The sequence below is a fragment of the Falco cherrug genome, chromosome 1, assembly GCF_023634085.1.
Source record: "Falco cherrug isolate bFalChe1 chromosome 1, bFalChe1.pri, whole genome shotgun sequence".
Lineage (NCBI taxonomy): Eukaryota > Metazoa > Chordata > Aves > Falconiformes > Falconidae > Falco > Falco cherrug.
In genome coordinates, this window is record NC_073697.1 from 110,580,500 (window position 1) to 110,605,300 (window position 24,801).

Sequence of the window (24,801 nt, forward strand, 5' to 3'; positions counted from 1 at the left end):
AATATTGATGTCTGTTTATTTTCTTTGATTTTTATATCTTCTTGAAGCAGTGTGCGACAAGTCATACAAGACATGACCTATTTAATTTTTTGGTTGTTAATACCTTTGGGCTGCGTTGTTTTAGGGCTTCTTTTTTTTTAATAGGTGAATGTGTGTGTACACAAACATAAATGTATATATACATACATGCATAAGGATACGTTTGGGTATGTGTATATGTATAAATTCCATTATATAAGAATTTAGGCCATTCAGAATTGAATATTCAAAGCTGTAGATCTGTTACAGAAAGTTTCTAGTTTAACCTGCAGCTTTCAGTGCCTTTCTTGGCAATTGCTTTATTTATTTTAAAGATTACAGATATATTAGGAATATTTCACACAACGCTGAAAGATGAGTGAGAGGTTGTTCATTTAATTTCTATGACTATGTGTCTTAAGACTTATATATGTCATTTCAGCTACGTGGCTGGGTTGATTTCTGGATGTTAATAAATATTTAGAAATAACACGCCCAGGGAAAAGTATCAGGAAGTGGTAGGCAGCTGTAATAGATCTTTACAAGGACTACTACTGCCTCATTCCAGGGCAAACGACTGTCATCTCAAGAAGCTATTTCTATAGACTGTGGTGACAAGTAAAGCATAAGAAGTTGCAACAAGTACGTTTGTGATGGCTCTAGAAATATTTTGAGTGTTTTATTAATGAAAAGTTAAATAGATTAAAAGCTTGTAGAAATGATAAGAATAACAAGTAGCTAACGCCTTTCTTTTTGAACGCTTATAGGTTTTGAGCATGGCATGTTTACCTGGGGTTTCTTTCTTTACCCTTTTTTTGTTAATAGCTTGCTCTGAAGAAACAGAATGCTAATTTTATGTTACTTTGTTTGTCATTGCACATACAGAACAGCAATAAATTCTTATATCTTCTTCTATTTACTCCTGGTTTCTGTTGGGGAAGACCAAAAGGAAGCACAGAATATTACGGCATCCTCTAAAACGCCTCCCATACAAGCAGCTGTGCAAATGAAGTCAGAGGTAGCGCTTAATGAGTTAACACAGCTGATACAGAAGTTTTATGTCTCTTGTTAATGCATTTTTATAATATGGCTTTTAACACGCATTTTAATATTCTCTTTTATGCTGGTATGGATATTCACAACATTTTTTAAAAATGGAAGGGTAGAGTGAGATTAGCTGTTGTAGCAGCCAATATCCACTAGAGTTCTTTGTGAAAACTTTCAGTGGTTTTCAGCGAGAGTTTAGCTTCACTACAGCAGAATGTGTATCAATAATACTTTTCTGTCCTTGGGAGCCTGCAACATTTAAGTTTTGCAGCCTGAGATGCCCAAAGCATTATTAAGACCCTGTATACAGACAATAAATTAAGACTAACGAGAGACATGTGTGATTCTTCTCCTGTTGGCACAGAGCAGTCCAGCTGCAGACAAGTGTGTATCTTGCGTGCTTGGAGTCTCTGCTGGCTGCCCCCCTGTTCCCCCTGTGTTCTGAATATGAATCGGTTTTGTTCAGCGTAAAAATGAAAGTTTATTCATCCTGCACAGTTTCCTTAGCAAAGTGATAATAAAGCTTCTGAATGAGTTAAATTGCTTATGACGGTATGTATGGATAAGGACATTGGAAGTTTTAAAATACCCACGTTAACTTTAAAACTGTTAAATAAGGACCAGTTTGAAATATTCTTTCTGCAAGCGTCAAATGTTGCATGAAAAATTCTTTCTGCAAGTGTCAAATGTTGCATGTCCAATTGACTTGTATTTCATACCCTTCAAATTACTTTTCTCTCCTCCTAGTCTATTATGAATTGCTCAAGTGGGTGGACCAGCCTTTTGAATTTCTCACCAGTTTTATCTTCAGTAATGCTAGACAATAAAACTCGTAGAGGTTTGTGGATTATGGCCTAGACGAGATCGTTTTAACAGAAAATAGTATATAACTTCAGACACAAGCACTGGCCTTGGGGTGTTGCTGAAGAAACAAGCACTCTTCCTTCAGCTGCAGGTGGCAGCAGAACACTAGTGTTATCTTTACCCGGCCCCAGTGTCTAAATGGACTGCTATGAGGCTATTAATATAAAAGTTGATAATGCTGTTGATTTATTTTTTATATGCAGCTTGAATTCTTTTTTTGCAAATAAGGCTAACTGTTCTTTTCAGTATTACAGAGCTGACAAAAGTCTAAAATTTTATGGTCTGACAAAGTTCTAAAATTTTTACCCTGGTGCCTGCAGATATACATTTATGCGCTGAATTGTAAGTCAAGGTGATATGTTGTGTATATAGCCAGAACAGGGAATGTTAAGCATTAGCAAGATTAGCACTGTAACTTTAAATATAAGCAGGTAATTTGCCAGCTATATTTCTACAGAATCCTGCAAAATTTTGTAAAGTTTTGTAAGATTTTGATGAAATATTTGTAAGTGGCACCACAATACAAAATATAACCTACTTGTGAGTATTTTCAGTTATCCCTTAGCTTTTGTGTCATGCAAGTGAAATAAGGACAAGCAGCAGAAAGATGTGGTTAGAAAGCATGGCGTGTGTGTGTGAATTCTCCTTTGGGAAATACAAATAGAGGCTATTTGCAGAGCACATTGTCTAGGTGAATTGTTCAGAAAATGTTGCTACTGGCTTGTTGTCTAGCTGTGTGTGCCTATTCCTCATAGCAAGAGCAAGTATCAGACACACTGGAATGCTCACACTGTTTCTAGTGCTTTTTGCCTTATGTTCTCTGATGAGTAGGTTTGCATTTCAGTGTCTTAAAATCAACATTGCGTGACCCGGGCGTGTGAATTATTGTAAAGGACAAAACCTCCCAGGTATGGAGAACAGGCCACTCTTTGGGGACCAGGAACCAGGAGGATCCTAAAACTAAATTTCAGAAGGACTGAAGGCTGTTTGATCTAGCATGTCCTGAGAAGGCTAAAGGCTGGTACTGAAGTTTGAAACCCCTGTATAGATGAGAAAGCTGCCGTGCTGTTGGGCTGCTATGGGACAGACATCTCTCTGTAGGCTTTCAATGATCAGAGCTCTTTCCCTTTTTCATGCAGCTTTTTAATTTCTGAAAATTGTTCAGCTTTGGTAAAGACAAGCTGTGGTTGGTGTGATGTACTTCTGGGGCACGGTGAAGAACTGGCTCCTAGAGAATGTCCTTTGGTCTCAGTAGGATTCCACCAAGCCTATCAAAATGGTAACTACCTCCAGTATAGTAAATACCTGTATCTGTCAGGTTTCTTTGTGTATATTTGTGAAGCAAGTGAAAAAAAACTTAAATCTGCAATGTGAAAATCTTACGCGTTGTAATTGTCTGTTACTAGTCTGGGTAAATATGAATGAATGGGTGATAAAACCAGGAGTTAACCTATAGAGATACTCTTGTTCCATGTTAAGTCACCTTAGTAAGTAGGTATGACGTAGTAGACTGCTATAACTTCTAACTGCTCTGTGTTTAAACAAGAGTATTTTTCTCCAGAGCTGTCAACCTGGCACATTTGACTACAACTAAATCCCTTTCTGAAGAATGTGTGAATAATTTGTACGATCAGAGCTAGGAGAGAAAAAATGAAGTCTCTCTGGCAAAACATATAGGCATCTTCTGTGTATGGTCTCTGAGAGTAGTTTTACCTTATTTTGCTTTGGAGTCATTACTGGAAACAATAATACTGTGTCTACCATTTGTCAGAGTAGTTTCTTCTAGAAATCTGAAATACTATAGAAATATTTACAAAATAAATACAAATTACTTGTTGATGTGTACTGTGGATAGATTGGCAATGCTGTGACATGATTGTGACCATGAATCAAACCTTTTCATGACTATCTGTAAAGGAACTTCTCCTTAATACTGTAGTTCTTCCTAGCGGGGGTGGGGGGAAGTGCCATTGAGGACAATGGAGCTGTAAGTCAGAACACGGGCTGTGTTTGCTCTCTCCACTTTTTCTTGTTCTTTGCAGTCATCATTCACAGCAGGGGGAAGTTCAAAGCAAACTTTGAATATATTCTTTAGAACAAGCAAGCAATTCGCAGCTTTCATGGACTGCTTCAGATGTTCGTTTTCATCTGCCTTAGTCATACAGCACCCTGCTCTGTCATTGTCAGCACCGCATTGAACAGAAATAATAACTTGGCTTTATAATACCTTGAGCACTGGAAGGGCTTTTTCATGTATGATAAAGGTTTCATATAGAATTTAGTTATATCAATGGGCTAAAGTAATGATACATAATATTGAAGAGCTTCCGATTTTAGGTTACACCCAGTGCCACAAAAGTTACTGTGTTTTTGAAGATGCCTATATTTGATCACTAGTTATACTAAACTTTTCACAGGTTTTATGAACAGCAAGTTGCTAATAACAAAGACTTTGGGTAAGCACACCAGAACAACAGACAAAAGCACAGAACAGATCAACAGTCAGATGCAGATCATTGAAAAGGTACTACTGAAATAACCTTTTCAAATTAAGTTTTCAATGGTGTTGTAGCAAGAAACTGCAAAACCCAAACTCTTATTCCCCAAGTAAACATTAACTGAGGAATAATGTTTCAGCAGGTGTGCTTATATTGCTATTCAAACTGAAAACCACTCAACACTGCACAATGCTCAGCCCTTTGAACAGGCCGTGAAAACAGTTTCTTTCCCAGATTTCTGTTGGAATATGTTCTTGGGAGGAAGGTAAAATGGGCACATTAACCCATGGAGCTAAACTTGCATGCTTTAATCTTTTCTTTAATTTTCATTTAAATATGATGTTGTGGCTATTCCAAATCTTTTTACTGCTTTTACAAATAAACAGATTGGATATGCGTTCACCTCTAATCTAAAACATTTTAAAGTTTCTGAGTTTGTGCTTTTTTTTCTAGCCATTTCTGTTTTCTTTCCTTTTTTTTTTTTTTTTTTTTCTTTTGTGGGGGAGGGGAGCAGGGTTTTAACTATTGCACAGTGGTGTCAGCTATAGCAGACTTGCTTATATACCTAGGTGATTATTGTCTGGCCATCAAACTAGTAATAAAATTCCTGTTTAATGTACAAAACTTTATTTTTAAGATAGAAGAATATTTTTGCAAGGAAGTATTTCTTTTTGACCCTAATTAGGAGTGGTTCTTAGGATCAAAGCCAAATTGCCTTTGAGACATAGTTTGCATATTCCCTAGGCTGTTTTACTTAAAAGCTTATATCTGAAGCCAACTCTTCTGGCTTTAGAGTGCAAGGTTCCCACACGTCATTTAGGAGGACTTCTCTGGTTAAGGGACAAATACTGGTGGCAAGCGCAGAGGCATCTGCATCCCTGCCTTTCTGCGGACAGTGCGGCTGCACCTTACTAAGCGAACAAAAAATCAACTGTGAGATCTTCTGAGATGGAGGAAGCCCGAGGCCTAAGAAAAAAAAGAATAAAACATGTGTGCTTGTTTAGGAAGAACAGTGAACTCTTAAGGAATTAAGCATAGTAATAACAACTATCACAAATATTTATAAATCTTGACAAGAAAGGATGCTCTCCCTGGTTTGTATGGTAGCACCAACAGTGAGGATCTCCAGCGAGGTTACCTCTGCGGGGTTGCTTTCTCTCATTTTTTCCACACCTCTCTATAGCAGACCACTTGTTTTGCTCCTGATGTCATTGGGTCAGCAGAAGGTTCTGCCACCAGCAGAACTGAATTTACCTACATGAGCCAGTTATTTTTATTCCCCCAGCACATCCTCTGATAACAAGGGCTTCTCCCTCTCTGGCTGTTTGTCCCAGCTTCCTCCCATGGTCATTTTCACAGTCCCACTCCAGCGCTTACTTCAGCTTCATCCTGCTGTCCCTGAGGTGGATTTGTGGTGTGGGGGACTTGAGGGACACGTCCCAGCTTGCAGAGGCAAGCACGTGCTACAGTTGCAGTGTTCCTAAAGGGCGAGAGGCAGTCTGAAGCCTACAGGCATTAATGCTTCTTCTTGCACCAGTGAAGACTCAGCACAAATGTTTGAAATCCATTTCTTTCAATCCGTATATAGGTCAATATCGGCCTTGATTTCTCCCTCTTTGTTTTCTTTCAGGTTTTGTTGGGTTTGAGTTTGGTTTTTTTCTTCTTTTTCTTTTTCCCAGACTGTAACTTTCTGTTAAATTCAGCTTCTCAGTCCCGGTCATGACTTGTTGTTTGAGTTGGCTGCAGGTTCAGTTTTGTCTTTTTTTGTTCTGCTCAGGGTTTAATTATGAAATGAAAATTTCAGTTCACCAAAACAGCTTCCACTGGTTTATTGGAGACTTGAGTTTTATTAATGCCAAGCAGCTGTTGATGTTTGCACTGGGCACTGCTGGGTGTGGAACCATCCTGCAAATTCTAACCTGTTTGTGAGTGCTGAGTAGAGACTCGTTCGCATTCAGAGGGGGATGGAGCTTGGACTAGGGTGTGATGGATCATGGGTCTCTGACAAGGCAAAAGGCAAACATCAACCTTCAAAAGCTTGCACAAATAAATTTATATTTTAATTAAATTACATAGATTCTATTCCCCTTCTAACCTCCTGATTTGCTTGCTGCAAAATTACTAGTTGCTAAATCTTTGAGTTCTAAACAAAACGTAGTATTGTCTTTACAAATGCTTTACGGCTTCTGTAATGTCGGGACTATCCTCTTTTGTTCCTCAAATACTTTGCAGGTCAAGTAATTCCAAAAGGATGAGTATTTAGTTTCATCATAACAAGAACTCCCTCGCTTTCTCTTTTAATTTCTGTAAATGTCTTAAGGTATTGAGATGACTCTGGTTTTTCTCACAATAATGATTTATTTTTGATTTGATTTTATAACGTTTTTTTGAAGTGGGACAGAAAAACATTTTCTTAAGTATCAAACACAGAAACTATAAACTTAACCTTTCAGATCAGTGTTTTCAGTGAAAAATCTAACAATTTTCCCTAGTAGAAGCTCAGACAAGTCTATAAACCTTTTATAACTTAATGAATGTTTCACACCAGATGCTGATTCCCTAGGTAAGCAAATCTGTAGTCAGCGAGACGCAATCTTTTCTCGTGATTTAAGTTTGCTGAAATCAGATTGAGACTTTCCAGACTTGAGAGTGGTCACATTTTTCATAGCTTAACTGTAAATCATCTTTCACTTTAGAAGATTTAGAGACAGACTGAGGAGCTAAATCTTTTGGTTTGCCTTCCTAACTAGTTGAAGCCATTAGATGAGCCTCATTATGGCGTTTCCTAAAGGATTAGAGAACACAGTTTGGTAATGTTCAAAGTAGGACAAATACCATTACAGGTATAACAACGTTACCCTTCTAATGATTTAGATGTAGAATTAGGTTTGGTTACAATACACTTGGAAATTGCATGGATTGACAGGGTTGATAATCAAAACCTTTCAGCTATGAAATTAATAGTAATAAATGATGCTGCCAATAATCGGTTGTAAAATTTTGAAATTGTAAAATGAAGTACTTTTATTCTGATACCAGTCAACAGCCAAAAAGTGCAGTTCTTAGTGTCAACGCTGGACCGTGCAAGGCTGCACTGGTGAGTAGAGCTGTAGGTGTCGATGAGCCTGCTACATACAAAGGCTTTAGAGAAAATGGCCTTTACTTCAGAATTTGTTTTATGACAATTGGCTGCTTAAATATTTGCTGTATGTGATATACATTGAAGAGTAGGACCTTTCAGTATGAAATAGGAATTCAACCGCTGTTAAATTGTGATGATAATAGGAATAACAATTTATTGGCAGTTCTGGATGTGTAATTTTTTTCTGGGTTGAATGCGTTTCATTCTTTTTGAAATATTAGTATTCAAGCCATGTTACTTAGGCATCTTTATTGCTTCTTCAGGTTTGGGGTTTTTGTTTTAGTAATCATTTAAATGGTGGAGTACTCCCCAGTGACAATGCTGTTTATTTGTATGTATTTTGATTATCTCTGCTTTTAATGCTCCTATTTATAGTAGTATTCAATCAAAGCTCTTGGTTAAAGAAATGCAAAGTAAACGTCACAGATATTTTTTTTACGAAGTAGACGGAAGTTTGTAACAGAGCTGTAGATGTTATATTAACCCTAAAACAGAACCAAAAGTAAACATTTTTTCCCCTTCTCAGATTTTTCCTTTTGAAAGCAGAGAGAACTTCACGAAAATATAATTGTTCTTTTTTTTTGTCATATAAAACAAAGCTGAAAATAAGGTGTAATGCGACACTGCTCACTTGACCTTCTTTAAACATAATGCTTTGTAAGTTAAATCCGTAAGTGAGAAATATACCACTCTGTCATATTACATTAGAATTGCTTTATGCTTTTTTTTTTTTGTACAGACACAAAGATAAAGCAATGACCACATACTGCTGGTGTTATCTCAACACAGAAAAGGGGCGTTAGTGAGTGAGCCTTGTCAGTCTGATATCTTCCTTGAGAGAACATTTTATTTCTACTTCTTTTAGATAACAATTTAAACTAAAAGGACAGGTCTTGTTATCTTGTAACTTTCTACCTGGATATATTGTTTGAAACAAGAATGCTGCTTTATGTGTCCTGTGTAGTGAGATCTGGCTGCAATAAGCTCCAAACTCAACAGCCTAAGGAAAAGACTGGGAATATGATTTAGTGTTCCAATTAGAAGTTCTTTTGCTGGAAAATAGCAACTAAAAGTTAATTCTCCAATGCATGCTTGTGGATTTCCCCCTCTGTAAAATGGTAGTGTAATTTATTTGAAAGCTGCTTTTGTTTTATTTTTGATAGTATAGAGAAGCTCTTAGTATTATGAGCTTTGTCTGATTAAGTGCGCAAAATGACAAACAAGGTTGTCCTGTATTCATCTTCTTCCTTCTTTAAGGCAGATAATCACCTTTAGAAGCCTGGATCCTATTCAGCTACTCTGTCAGTCAGCAATACCAAGACCCTAGTAAGCCGCATTTATCAAACTAAACACTTGATCTGTATCGGCACATCAGCTGGTGGCAAGGCCTAAGACACAAGATGAAAGTTGCAATTAGGATTTAGGAGGACATTTTATTATCTGAGATTTGAAATAGGTTTTCTTAGTTAATCCAAACATCTTTCCACTCAGATATGTTGACAGAGCCCTTCTGTACATGTACTTACTTCAGCTTAAGTGGGAACTGCAATGGATGTTGCCAAGATTTAATACCTCTAAAAGGAGAATACTTGTCAAGGGCAGGACACCGCGGGGGGGTTAGCACGCTGCCTGCACCCCATTTGTGCCGGCTTGCTTCACGTGGCATTCAGAAGCCAAATAGCAAGTGATGGGGCCAAATTTTACCGTCCGGCTAGCTTTTCCTGAGAAATAAAAACTGTTTCTTAATAAAGGGCAATTAGTAGCTTAAGCAAGATTAGCATATGCCCCAGCAGCTTTTGTAAGTCTGTAGCACATGCAAGTCTGTAGGCTGGCTATGAATTCTGCGTGCACAGTGCTCAGATGTCACGGAGACGATGGTTTTCCCAAAGCGTAAAGGGCAGAATAAAGCGCTTCACTTCCTCATGCTCCCTGAAAGTGCCTCCTTACTTTAATAACAAGATATTCTTTTCCCTATTGCCCTTTGTAGCCCTAGCTTAGGTCTTTCTCCTTGGTGTGTAAGAGCGGCTGGTGTCTGTAGCCAGCGACGTTCGGTCAGTGGTGGATCGATCAGGGTGGTTCCCAGGGAGCATCCTTGTGCCGTGCCAGCCTCGCTGGGCTATCATCGTTGTCCCCAGCTTCTGGGTGGTACATATTTTGATTTGCCATTGTCCTAAAAGATGGAGACTATGCCTATACAGAAGGAACTCTGTGAAGATTTTATCTTCAGTTGGATTTATCAGTGTACAGCTCACCAGGCTGTGTTTGCCATGTCTTCAGTGCAGCTCACCAGACTGTATCTACTGTATCTTTGGTGCTGTCATGTCTCCGGTGTTATCTGCAAGTCTCTTTTTACTCCACCCTATTTGAAATGGTGAAAAGGGAATATACACAGATCTCCAAGTTTCATCGTTAATATGCAAATTTAAGCAAGTGAATTGAAATACTGGCTATTTAAATTTTCATGGCAGTCTCTATAAGTGGTAGATAGCTGAAAAGATACTTTGTTACAAAAGTGCTGAGGTTGTTATACTAAATTGAATAATTTTTAAATTTTGAGTGCAACTCTGCAGCCAGAGTAATTTCTAAAGATAAGGCAAAATTGTAAGCATCACTGTTGAGTGGAGATGATAATCTGGACACGCGGTCGTACAGTGCACTGCCTGAACAGCAGAGGTCCTCAAGACCTAGCTGTTCATGCTCAGCTGGAAATTTTGCGGCAATTACATTCCATTAGTCATTTTATAAAAGAATTTTACTCAAGGATTTTGTCAGGCAGTTAAACAAAATGGTCATCTTGTTTTCCTTAAATATTTTTTTAAGTATTGTGAAATATTATCTGTTATTATTTCTTTTACAGTGTTGCAGTAATATTTTAGAAAAACACTTGGGTGGTTTAATTACTACTCCATCAAGCCTTTTGAAGAAACATAGAGCAGTATTTTAGCAAAGTAGTTCCTGTGCCTCATTTATCATTAAATGGCAGTGCCGCTGTCTAGGAGCATAACTTTTTAATTATTATTAGGAAACACATAAGTATCTGAAATGTTATGGTAAAAATCTAACTCTGCTATCCAGAAATTATCAGTTCATGTTCAGTTGAGACTGTAAACTCGTTTTTACCTCACTGTAGAGATACTAATTCAAATTATTTGAATGTGTACAGCAAGTAAGGGGTTGGCGTGGGCTTGGACAAAACTTAAATATTTATGTACTGTGCAGGTAACTTTGTTCCCAGCCTCTCATTCATAGATTTATAGAAATATCTTACCAAAGACAATGGCATGCATGTGGAATCGTAAATATTCTTCTATGTAGCCTACTGGCTGAGTACCCTAACTAGCTCAGTCTGGCCTGAAAACCCTTCCAACTTTGTTGCTAGTAACTTCCCTGTAACCTGGACGACTAAGCTTTGAATAGAAAGCAAGAATATAAGTAAAAGTAACTGCAGTTTATTTTAAAATATTTTCCATGATTAACACATTCTTAATGGCAGGAAACGCTCAGATTTTGGCTTCATCATTAAATATGCTGGAGAATAGGTTCTGTGCTGGAGTAGCTGCTAGCTTTGTGTCTCCGCTTACAATTCTTTCCAAATTGTAGCACTGCTTATCCATGCTACTAGTATTAACTTGGTTGTTGATTCACAGGTTTCCAGAAGGCTCCCTGCCTCCCCTCCCAGGAAAAAGAAAAAAAAAAAAAAAAAGAAGAAAAAAAAAGGGGGGGGGGCATTTTACTTCAAGTTGGTTCACTACTGTCTTTAACCTGTCGTGTTTTCTGGACAATCTCATGATAGTGCCTTTTTGTAAAAGCTCTCTGAATGATGGATTAAGATCTGTCTTGGATTTTACGTGGATTAAGTTTTAAATTAACATAAAAGAATAACAATGTGAATCAATTTGATCAAAGAAAAAGTGTCACTAATTATTTAAACAGGACACTTACTACAGAGGTTTAAAGGCAAAGAAGCGGATTTCCCTTGCATGTGGATCAAATCAGAAGTATCCCATAATTGACTCTTTACAAGACCTTGCTGCAGCGTAATGGACTAGATATTAAAGCCTTAAGTATTTAAAGCTAGTTTCCGTCTTTCTCTAAATGGAGGTCTACCACTAAGAGCTATTTTACAAGTCTGACACATTAGCTACATCACTGTGAAATACACTGGGCTCTGGCTTCTCTGGTCCGGAATTTCAAGAGCTTTCAATAGTTAAATGGTGTGAAATGGGTAGCATTGAACCTGTGAGAAGGAATGAGCATCCTAAAAATAAATTCCAGATGGAGATGTCTGTTGGAAAGGAACACAGATAGTGGATGTTCCTTTTTATAAGCATTTAATTAATTTTATCTTTGCCACCTATTTTTAATTTTGTTGGTGCCTCTTGGGAAAACTTGTTCTCTGGTAACAATGATTCTCAAGGCACGTGAGCCTTTTTTCTTTCCGGGTTTTGAAGACATCTTCTACATTTATTTCTGTTAAAAACTGGATCAGATGAATGCTACTACAAATAAAATACTGGTTTCTACTTGCAAGAATATTGTATTTTCTCATCTAAAGGAGCACATATCAGTTTTCTTTTGGAGAGGATGCAGTAAAGTAGTTCCAAAAAATGAGACTGCTGTCGTCTTGTCCAGTCCTTCTTGTTTGCACAAGGAGTATCGCATGACTTACACTGTCAAAAGATTAGAGATGTTATTCCTAAGGCAACTAAAGGCAGTACAGTTTATCCAATCTTATAAAAACAATCACAAATAAGACAGGAAAACATGAAAATGTTGCAGGTACTCCCATTAAAGACTTCACAGGATTAAGCCAATCCCTTTTTAAAAAAAAAAATTATTACTACATATAAAATGGTATGTCTCATACTAGGTAAGATTTTGTCAATATAAACTGTTACTTGTATTGATCTGTGTTTAATTTGTCAATGTGCTTTGTGCTAGAGTCAGCGAGCATCCTCCGTGCTCTTCATTTGCCATTAGTCTGTGCTCCCAGTAGTCTCTCCCGCCGTGTACCACAGCCTTTACCCCAGGCTGAGCCTTTTCAGACAGTCCTACATATGTGGTACGGTAGCGTTACGCTGATATAAGAAAGTTATGTGCTGTATTTCTTAATCAATTTCTCTTTGTATGGAAATAATTCATATATAAATATTCCTTTACTATAGTGGTTTATACCATATTGACTTATAGAATAATATTCCTTGGCAAGGAAAATAATCCTTAATATGATCCAGAATTTACTTGTAGCCAATTTCTGTCTTCTAATGTCAGGTAGAAATCAAATCATGCTGAAAGCAACTGGAGATCAGTCGGGCAAGGAGCCTTGGGAAGGAAGAAATTTTGTCCCATAGGCACAATTTAGAATTCCAAAAGATGTGAAAAATTTGCATATCGTAACTTCAATTTGTAACATCTGTGACTTCAAACCAGACATAAACAACACTGAATTAATTATATCTTTTTGTGTTTCCTCAAAATAACATTGTAAATATTAAAGCCACAAATTATACTTTCAAATGAGACTGGACATTGCCCACGATTACTCTGAAAGATGGAGTATTTCATACACAAAGATCAAAGCATGCTGTTTAACTGTTTCAAAGAAGAAATACTTCGTAAAAGTTAGTCAGAAACTTTGGCTTACGGATTTAACTGTTCCTTTTTGTGTAGGTGAAGAAAGAGAGCCAAGTTTTCAAGTATTTATTTTAACAATTATTCCTCGGCTTGTCATCTTCTCTGTGGAAAGGACCTCCCGTATTTTGGTTAAACCATGTGTTTGTCGTGGGAATGTTGGGGTTTCTTCACTCAGCTGCAGTCAAGGTTTGAGCAGCTAATAACAAGTAGCTTAACAAAACTTGATTTTTTTTCTATTTGGCAGGTTAACATTGTCCGCCCAGCAAGGCTCCTGCTAGGGTGAGCATAATATTTTCAGCAAACACTGGTTCTGCAAAGCTCTTTGAGTTTTGTGCTGTCCAACTATACACATGGTCAGATGTACCCAGCCGTGCATCCTCTCCAGCCCTGGCAGTGGGGGACAGAGCCCATCTTCCCATAGTCTAGACAGGGCCTGAGAAACACATTTATCTTTGTCTGATTTTAGGGTTTGTTCTGCTCCATCCACGCTGAGTACAGACGACATGTTCGTAGATGCTGGATCAGTTCTCTGCCTCTGTGCAATGCACAGGTAAACGGGGTTTGTGTGCTGTAGGGTGGCCGTTTCGGGGAACACCAACGAAGCGGCTCTCCGAAATGCCCACTGCAGGCTCGGAGCTGCAACAGCTGCGCTCCCCCTGCTTGGGGTTGCATACATACTCACGGCTTTCGTCTCTCAATTTTCCCCTGATGATTTCAAAATGGAACAAAACGGAGTTCCTGTGGCACATGCTTTTTTCCAGTGACCTTCCAACTTTCCACATCCTGCTCCTATGCCATCGTGGAAATATTCTAGCTCTTCTGCTGCTTGGACTGTAGGGGTCTGAGTTGTTAAACCTTTTGCGTCTCAATGGTGAAAGTTGTGTATACTCCTTTAATATTCAGTTAATACTACTTAAGAAAAATCTCTTGAGTTAAATCATGTCAGAAGGAGATACTCAGACCCTCCAGGGTCCTAAGCATCACTGTGCCAAAAAAAAGGGTTTGTTAGTTTCTATTGTTTCCAAAGAAAGTAAAACCAAGAAACCCCTTAACTCTCAACTTGGTTTTAAAACCTTACCAGTCTAACTTTTCAGTCATGAGATTTCTGCCTGAAGTACTTTTCTTGGGCTATCTTTGTTTTACACCAAAGCAAATGTTTTTAAAAATCCATTTTCCATTGATTTTCTTACCCAGAAAAGCAGCTAGGAGCTAATAAAAGCGGGAGGGCTGGGCCAAAGAAAGCACTGTGGCGGGTGGAGGTTTGCAGAGCTGGTCGGGGCAGCAGCAAGAGCTGCTGTCAATCTCTTTCCCTTTCCTCATTTGCAAGGCACAGCTGGAGAAGACCTGGGCATGTACCCACGCTGGGGCTCCATTCCAATAGCATCCAAAAAGAGAGATTAAATTAACATAGACATTAATTTATATTTTAAAATTAACCTAAGTTAACCAACAAGGAACATATGAGACTAATCATAAAGAAAAGCCTGATCTCCACAAAAAGAAAAATAAACTCTCTTGCCAAAGACTCTTTCCTAGGCACATTGATGCTGTCCTTCAGCTGTTGCATCAGAACTGATCTTGTATTTTAAAAATTAATTTTAATTTCTAACTATGCCTCTGTGTGTATGCTTGGAGCACCCAAAAAGCTTACTGGGGTAAATAGTGCAAAGTGTACTGGGTAGCACTTGTTCAGGAAAGGTACGGAATGACAGCAGGAGGGAGGATCCTCTATTTCTGTTGATGGCAGAAGTTTGTCTGAACACAACCTCCGTTACCAAAATATTAAAAATACCCTCATCCATCTTTTGTCTACATAGAAACATGAAAAGGGCCACTAAAATAATTGACTTAAAGATACGTAGACCAGGTACATAGGTCTGCAGACTTTAAAGCTACATCGAGTAAGTAGAGTGGCAACACACTTTGTGCCGCATTCTGAAACAATATGGGCCGTAACTGATAAAAAAGGGGGGGGAGGGGGGGGCGGTGTTTACCTTATAATGATCTCCTAATCCAGGCTAAAGCAGAGACATTTAAGTCTCACATACCTGTTGTATTTCCAAAGAAAAACGCTAGAGCTCACAACCACTGCTGTGTTTCTGAGTTCAGCTAACTAGTAATGTCTTCAGCATGGAAAGCACAAGCTCGTGTAAGCATTGGCTTTCTCCTGAATGTGCAGCTCTTTGGAAACTTCCAACGACCTAATTACAGATGTATCTAGATGCATCTCTTTTGGATTCATTCATATGCTGTCTTTCTGTCAGCTCCCACCCGATTCTTGTGGTGGATTCAACTCTCTGGTTTGGTCAGTGGTGTTTCAGTCCTGGCTTAGATCTTTGCGTTTTGCAGAAAGTTCTGTGGAGACCCACAGAGGCTTTCAAAACTGAGACGAGCAGCCTGCTCGTCATTTGAAACAAAACAATGCCTTTTTTTAGCTTTGATTTAATCTCTAGGCATTCTGCAAATGCCCTTAGAATCTACCAGACTAAGCTAATGTAAATTTATGAATAATATCCTCAAGATGCAAGTAAAATTTGCTTATGTCTTTAAGCTGTTAGACTCTTTTAAGGACTGCAGCCTGTTAGTATGCCCCAGGCTGTGCTTCCCTCGACCCAGCATTCGCTTTAGAACATTAATTTAATTGTGTTAAATTTCCTAGAGGTGTTAATTGAAGATGTTGGAAGTAAAGGTATGAAACCTGGTTCATAGTCACAAATGTTTTATTTCATCTCCAGATAGATTATTTTTAAGTAATGTGTAATTTGGTTTTCATTTCCTTTCCATTTTATTTAAAAGGAAAAGCTTTCTGCATTGTTACGTGCTGTTGCATACTTAATCTGTGCATTAAGAATAGCAAAAGTTAGTCTTACAGTATAGAAGGCTTGCATGCTACTTGGAAAGTTTAATCCATCACCCTGTGTTTATTTGTCAGCTGTTTAGATTTCATTCACTTTGAGTCACAATCTTTTCTCTCCAACTTGTGTATGAAGTATGAAATAAGTTCAAGATGTGTTTGTAAGTGTGTGTATGCATATCTCAACTTCTACCCTGCCAGTCAGAGATTGCCTTATTTCTTTCTTGGTTTTCCTGAAGAACGTGACTGCAAATCAAGATGCTCGGGGTGGGAAAAGTATCCGTAACCCCCCTAACTGTATTTGGAAATCTCAGGTTTGATACGTGCCATACAGACAGGTCAGATACGGAGAGCACATTCCATTGTTTTGAACAATGTCATCTTGAATATTGCTTATGGAAAATGGCTCTGCCTTTTCACACTTCTCCCTCCTGCTTTCCCTTGATACGTATAGATACAGATATGCTGTAAATGTTATGCTGATGGGAGGCTGCTAATGTGGGTGACCAGTTAGAGCATTTATTTGCAAATAAAACTGGCCCTTGTCTTTTTCCAAATTAGGGTGTTATTTTGTTAGGCACAGTATTTATTTGTATGACATTTCAGCCTTATGAGTTTCTTTTTAGTCCTTCATCATTATTACCAATATTTTTTTAATTATTATCAAATTCACTGCATGCCAATAATTTTTACGCCTATGGAAACTGATAGAATACCATAAATATTACTCAAGGTTGCTCCTTTCTCCCATCATGCATGGGCTGATCCATAGCTCTGGTACCAACAAGTTTCCACGGATGGTTTCTGATTGAGTTTCAAATTGAAAGGAAGATCTGCTCAGGCTCACAGTTCTGCCTGACCACAACACCCCGTCACCCTGTGGGAAGTGCCGCTCAAAAGGAACGGTGTCAACAGAAAACTCTCCTCTTCTGGCTGATGAAAGCTGCAGCCAAGTCAGTGCATATAGCTTCAGAACACCGCAGGCTCCAGTACTCTGCGAACTCCCAGTTGCTTTTCCCTGTAATCAGCCAGAAAAAGGTTTTGAAAGGCTCGGGAATGAATTGCAGAGTATGGCTGGACCCATCTGCCCCAAAACCATGCGGCTGACGCAGGATGAGATAAAGGAGGGATCCTGCCATCAAAACGGACTTGTTCGGGCAGTACAGCTGACAGGTGAGTACCACAGCTGTCACATACTTACTTGCCACAACCAGTATGTTTCTGCTCTTAATATTAAAAGTGTGTCAGAATTTCCATTATAAACCACTTGTTTTGTGGTTTTATAGCTTGGCCATAAAAATACACCTTGAGTCTTGGCATATAGCCATTTGGCTGCTTCTAACACAATATTAATTCAGAACATCCAGACAGTGTTTTTAAGTACCAGTATCTGAAAAGCTATTGCTTCCTTTTTCTTTTTTCTTTTTCTTTTTTTTTTTTTTTCATCGACTACCTTGTCTTCTGCAGGACTTGCAGAAACCAAAATGGCCAGATGTCACTTCAACAAGAACCTGCAGTGTCTGGAAGCCCTTTCTGGAAGAACTGAGAACTGTGACAAGAAAGATCGATCTGGGGACATCTACAAAATTCTCAGGCCAGATGGGAAGGCTGGATACAGACCTCCAAGACTGAATTGACAAGGTCACTGTCTCATCCAGCAATCTGACTGCCGTGACCCAGAAAGCTTACCAGGAGATAGCAGAAAGCAGGAAAGTTTTGGCCAGCCTGGAACTTGCTGGTGCAGATGAAGATATAAGCTAAAATATCAATTTTGGAATGAAATCAAAGAATCTCAGGTCACATTTGAAGTCTGAGGGTGACAAAATGATTGTCAGTCCATGATCTCTGTAAGAAGAGAAATCAGGAGAAAACAGTGCTTGTCATTTGAAATTTACTGATGCTCAGGATATTTCAGATCAGCTCAAAAAATACCAAACCCTCTACTTCTGAGCTATGGGCTGAAAAGATGGACAGAAACTGGAGCTCCTAGGAGCCAAATCCTGTAACTCAAGTACTGTTTATAAAATGAATGATGAAAAGGGGTGATCCCGATCTGATCCCTGGCCTTACTGGATGTACAATTAGGAAAAGTGATAATCTTGGTTTGTAAAACAAGGAAATTTGGCAGCTATGGAAAAATTAAAGGAAGCAGTTCAGTTAAATATTAGACTTATGAAAAAATTGGCCATAAAAGCTGTTCTGAGGCTGGCCAGGTCAGAGCCTCAGAAACATTAGAGAAGGTTCTTCAATCACTTCAGGAAATGTGAAGACATGAAGCTGAAGGTGCTGAGCTCCAAAGGAATGAGGAGAAAGCTTATAGCTTTTCTCTAGGTTTGGTCAGTCTATTTTCTGAATGTATGTTAAGATCTGTGAAATGAATGGAATAAAGTTCCCTTTCTCAAACTGAAGTTATTGGACTAGGTGGACTGAAAAAGAATAAATTGGTCTCAAGCAGGGAGAATGACTACTGGCAAACATGAAATATCCAAAAAGTGGGAAAACTGATATTGAAAATTCATCCACTTCTGAGCAAGAAAGTAACTAAAATGATGGGTAAGCTATGCAAGGATTTGGATTTCATTACGATTAGTAATAGAATAATAATAGAAAAATAGAAAAATAAGCTGGAAGAAGACATACGTGTCTTACAAATCAAGTCTCCAGAAATTGTCTTTGATTACATGGCCCAGGTGAAGCATAGTATTTGTAGATAACTAATCTGCAATGAGCAGATTTTCCTAGTACAGCAGTGAACTAGTACAACAGCTACTTTTGCAGTATCTTTTTACCCAAGCAAAGGTAGAGTGATGGAAATCATATTTTAAGGGCCAAGCCTTTGCAGAAAACTTACCTGCTTAGCTGCTAGATCAGAAGGAGAGGTTAATTTTCTCTTGCACTAAGAAATTTAAATTCTAAATTCATTTAAATGCAGACCTGCAGCATGTTCTCAAGTGATTTCCTCACAGCATATGACAATGTAGGTAGGTGTACTTGCTCTGGCTTTAACCCAGCTAGCACAGCTACCTGTAACTTTGCAAATACAACAGCTCGGAGATCGATACAAGTCATAGAGGTCCACTGAGTACCTCCAGGCTACAACGAGCTTACGAGCCTCCACTGATGTTAGTTGCCATTGGTGTCGGTGCTTGCGCTAGCAGGGATAAAGACACCATGGCTGTGCCACAATTACAGTTTCGGTGTACTGTTTAGATTCCCTAAAAGTTTTTTCCAGTTGAAAATCAGTTCTCTGGATCCAATAAATACACGGCCTGCACACAGTGGTCTGCCACAGATTGATTCTGAGGGAAACCAACCCATTACAGCACACCTTGCTGTTTAGCAAAAGCAAAGTGGCAAGGAGTACTACTGGGCATCACGGAAATGAACTGGAGTGGGATAAGTGAGCTTTCAATGATTTTTGGACATCACTCACAGTTCTGATTAAACTGAAATGGTGCCCCAAGCAGATTCTGTGGAGCCAAGTAGCAGGAAAACGGGGAGGGAACAGCTTTCAGAGCAGGACAAGACCTACTGCAATTTAAAAAGATGTCTTTTTGCTCAGCACCTGCTGTGTTTTAGGGGATGGGGAGCAGGTATGGCACAGCACGCCTGTTTCAGATTATCTCGAGATGATATCTTGGTATGAAGTAAAACATTTGAACAGGAACTGACGTATTTACAAATGGTCTGTAATACATTGAAAGTCATCAACCTGAAATAAAATTCAAAGACAAGTGAATCATTGCAAGCAGAAGTAATTAATTATGAGTACACAGCCAGCCAGGGAATGGTTTTCACAGACAAAAAGAAAATGGAGGCAGGACAATCCTGACCAGCTCACCAGACAACGGCAGTCAGGTACAGGTTTCTGAGTCTTTTTAAGGATTTAAAGATACTGCTATTTCAGGCAGTTTATTTGTGGCTTTGTTAATGCTGTAAAACCACTGCATGAGTTTGGGGAGAAGAAAACAGTCTCAGTGGCTAGCATAGTGTGATTTAATATTTTCAGTTTTTAAAAAAAAGCTTTTGTAACTGCTCCCGTTTTAGCCTCCCTATGTTTCAGACACCTTTCAGGCTGGACACAGATGCTAGCGCTTACGGTCTGGGGGCAGTATTGACAGAGGAAATCAAAGGGCTGGAGAGGATGGTGGCTTATTACAGCAAAAAGTTCATGTTCTCGGGAGAGAAATTAATATTCTGCTCAAAGAACATCTGACAGTGGTTAAATCTATAGAACATTTTCACTACTGTTTCTTTGGGAAAAGATATATGGTTTGGAGAAATCCTTCACGGGCTGCAGGGACTCGGAAGGGCTCGTTGCTCCTGATGGCAGGAGGGAGGAGAGTTGTGCTGCCAGGGGTGAAACAGGCTTGAGCACACGATCAGCTGGAGAGCAACGCTGGAGGTTCGTTACCAGCGCTGCCCTAGCCCAGAACACGGAACAGGTCGCCTTGCGAAACCTTGGCCCTCCTGAGTGCCTGGGTTCCTCTGGGATGGGGGGTTGGAGCAGTGGGCAACGGCATCATCTCCCGTTACAGGATTCCTGCTGGGCACAGAATTATGGACGACTTCTTTTATAAACAAGCATAATTGTATTGAAGAAACACGTGACTATCATCCATTAGTTTCTTCTGACATAAATATGGTACAATAAATTGAATTTTACCAATTTGTTAGTATTCAAAGAGGCAAGCTGCTATTAAATCCTCCACCTCTACTGTTAGACAAAGCAAAGCAGATCTGTACCTTAGTGAAAGGCTGATACAATACCATATGGCTGAAACATGTGATTTTATACCTACCTATCTGTAAAATATCGTGATGATTTCTGGCATCCATGCACGTGAACTCAGTAATTGATAATTTTCTTGCTATGTTAAACCAAGTGCTATGACATTTTGAGGGCTTTTTGATACAGCAGAGATCCAGCTTTAGAATTTTTGTACCTAAAGCCATGCTTTCCTAAATGTCTTGGGTTTCTATACCTGAGGATCACAGAGCCGTCACATTAAATTTCTAGTGTCTCACTGACATGTGCCACAACAGACTGCAATACCAGAGTTCCAGAAGCAAAGGGAAATAAGTGCATGGCTTTAAACATGTTTGTCTGTTTAAAACACAGATATCTCAACTTCAGGACATCATAGGCAGCTGCAAACTGAAAGGTCAAAAGCTAAAAAAAGTGGGTACTCAGGAATAACCTGATTTTAACACATTTCTTTCAATTTAAATCTATTTGAAGCTTTCTTCAGGCAGTAGGGAGGAACAAAACACTGAAAAATCAGTTGGGTAAAGGTTTTCATCACTTTGTAAAACCTCTGTTGAATAAGCTGGCATGTAAATCAGCGGTACTGCTAGGTTACTACGAGTTGTCCAGTAATACTGACCTACCTCAGTGGGGGTATATTTCATGAAACATGAAGCAGGGGTGTTTTTTTCATGTGTGAGCTGTTGATGTGTTTTTAATGCAGCTTAAGTGCCAAGTGCATTTTAAAAACAGGAGTGGGAAGGAGAGCATCAGAAAGCTGATTCTGAATGTGGGGAGCCCGCTGCCGTTAAATAGCAGGCTTGGGTAGCTGCTCTGTGTGCCTGGAACTGGGGCCTCCGAATCCGTGACGCCAGACACGTGTGTACGCGGGAGGTGCTTGTATCAGGAGTAATGCGAGATCCCAGCACCTGGGCAGAATTCAAAGTAATTTGTGCTTTAAAATCTGACCTATTGGGGGCTGTAAGGAAGGTTTGAGGTTACTTGATGTTTCTGATTTGTGTGCCTTGGTCTCCGTTCTCGCTTCCCCTTTGTTGTGCCTGCTTAGCTGCTGCTCGGAGTGCTCTGTCCTCCAGCGGGATCCTCGGGGTAGAGTTGCTAGGAGCTGCGTAGGCACGTGGAGCTCGCTTGTGTACCTACTTCGTGGGCTTGGTGCAGGACACTGCGATGCGGGCCATGCTGAATGTCAGATTTAGGTGATTTCTTCTGGATCCCTTGAAAGTCCATTAATCTTAAGAGCTGGGACTCGAATGGCTAATGGTCCATTCCAGCAAAGTGCTGAGCTCCCTCAATTCAAAACATCTTGCAGAATGAGGCCAAAGACTATGAGTTAGGAAGAGGTGTGAGGAGAGCTTTATTGGTATGGCACATATTTAACCCATAGGAAAACCCACAAATTTTACTCATTTTAAGTGTATTTCACACTTTTTGACTATTTGAAATAACCACATTTGTAAAAACTTCTTTTAATGAATAGAGCTCTTTATGTACAAAGGCAAACCTTTTTTCCCCCTAAGTACAGTACTTTTAAAATACTATTTCTTTTGTAGGTCTGGCTGCTTCCATCGTCTGTTCGTTATTGCTTGCTGCTGCAGAACCCTCAAGAACTGAAAACAGGCAATTTAGATAAAGTATAATCTTGACAGATTTTTGCTGATCCATACCACACGTTCGTCGGGACTAATAAGACAGATAAGTAAAGGACTTTGTTATTTAATGCCAACTCTGGTAAAGCTGTTCTTCAGCACAAGTGGTGAGGCGGTACAGTCTTGGTGTTCAAGTGATGGGAGAGAGCTACCTGGTTACAGATTCTGGCCCCACTGAAGACAGTGGGGGTTCTGCCATTTGACTTCTGCAAAGCGAGGGCTTCACCACACATTTAAAAGAATTATTTCACTGGGACCCTTGTCAGAATGCTGGTAAACGCATCATTTTTAAATCTACCTTCCTTCTCACATTTGAATGTTTGTTTGCCTTACATGCACTTCAGAGTAACTTGGTATATAAACTTCTCATCGATTTCATTTTTATTTCAAGTTAATTTTGAATCAGTTCATTTTTTGTATTTCTTGTGCATTTAGAGACACCCCCCCATGGCAATGTCTGGGCTAAAAACATGGTAGGGGAGTGTTCGCATATTTTGTATTGCTGGGATTTAAGCTGAATTAAAGAAAGACAGAAATGAAAACATTTGCATTTGTTTATGTAATTAAAAAAAGTCATATAAAATTGGGCCCAAGCTAGCGAGCATATCCCTTTAATGAACACAAACCTTCACCTTTTTTTGCAAGCACACCGTAAATGGAGAGGCATACATGTCATATCTGCCGTATCAATGTCATTTTAGAGTATGTAAAAAACCACTCTATTTGTCTTAGGAAATATCGAAAACTTTTATAGGGAATTTGGAAAATATTTTTTTGGCTAGCATGAAAGGTAAAATCCTGCAGCACAAAGTACAGACATGGGCACAGAGACTGAACAGACGGGCTGCTGTAAAACAACCATTTAATAAGGCATTAAAATGCCATCGACTTGGACACATAAAAAAAAAGCTATGAAAACAAATGCCTTTCAAATAATTAGGATCTTATGCTTGAGACCAGTGTTGATCTCTATGCAGAGATTTTCCTGCTGAAATCAGACCAGTCTAAGTCTGATCGTCTAAGGAAGGAATTAGCAGCGTATAAATCGGCTGCTGCTTGAGATTTTTCTGTTTCTGCCATACATAACCATTCATATAAATGATCACTTCAGCCTTTCTATCTCCTTTCTGTTTCCTAAAGTATTTTGGAATACGTTTGATTTAGGATGCCAGAATAATTTTTTAATTGAATCTCAGATTTTTATCATGAGCATGTGAAATGGTTGAGTTACTAGCTTTTAGCCACGCTGTGTGAGTGAACCTGAGCCAGGCTAACAGATGCAGCCAGAAATAGCAGCAGAACCCATTTCTGTGCCTGAAAATGTAGTGTGACTTTGCTTTCATTTGAAGGAATGTACTTGTATTGATTTTAATATTTAACAATAGTTTGTAGTGGTAGCTGGTGTGTACAATATATCAAACCGTTGTATAAATTTATCCTTTAATAAAAAAAAGTTATTCAAGAACAAACTTATCACCTATAATGTGTACAAATACAAAAGTAATTATGATAATTGACCTTTTATGTCTGTGTGTTTAAGCCTGGCTCACAAATATAATGATATTCCTCATTAGCACAGCTCAGAAAAGCTACAGTATTCAAAAAGAACTTCTTTAGAAGGATGTGCATCTGTGAGAACGTAATCAACGCGATAAAACAAAACAATAGAGCTGGTGTTGAAGAGATGAGCATCAGATTCTCAACTTTAAGTTGGAATTTAATAGATTTTATTGCAAAAGTAGTGTTAAATGAATATTGTTTTCCTTATATACTACAATTACTGTTTTGATCTTCATTTTGCTGAGTACTAACATCAGTAATCTTGGAGAAACTAATGTTTGTCCCTTCTGTATTTCACGTTGTTTCCTGTTTTGTCATTAGCCAGCTGTTAGCCCCTAAGGCACGTATTTTTAAACTTCTAGTCCAGCACGTGTCTTCCTTTCAGGTCTCTCATTTCAGACACTCTTCGATTTTGCGGTTTTCACATGTAGAACTGGGTCCCATGGTGAGAGCCCATCTCCCAAACCATCAGAATGGGAAATCTTTCTATTGATGCTGTGATTTCATCTGCTAATCAGTTTTATATGACTTTCTGCTAGCCTAGTTTTTCAAGGTGTGAAAATTTGCACTACAGAGATATTTTATGGATTGCAACTGTAATTTCAGATTCTAAATAGCTGATCTGATTATAAAGCTTTGGGCAGAATTTTTAGGATCCTGTGAATTGCTGCTAAACCGATGTTGGCATTTGGCTGGAAGTACATCCCAATTAGTAACCCTTCTATCTAGCAGTAGCAGTATGCAAGTGATTTTTTTTTTTTTTTTTTTAAAGT

At 38.9% G+C, this 24,801-nt stretch overlaps 1 long non-coding RNA gene across 1 annotated transcript; it reads left to right on the forward strand.

The window, feature by feature from the left end:
* The first annotated feature begins 11,292 nt into the window (after positions 1 to 11,292).
* LOC114016033 (uncharacterized) lies at positions 11,293 to 24,592 on the forward strand. The gene is made up of 3 exons (XR_003560294.2): positions 11,293 to 17,230; positions 17,525 to 18,610; positions 22,373 to 24,592. It is a non-coding gene; the product is annotated as an uncharacterized LOC114016033 (long non-coding RNA).
* The last annotated feature ends 209 nt before the right edge of the window (positions 24,593 to 24,801 follow it).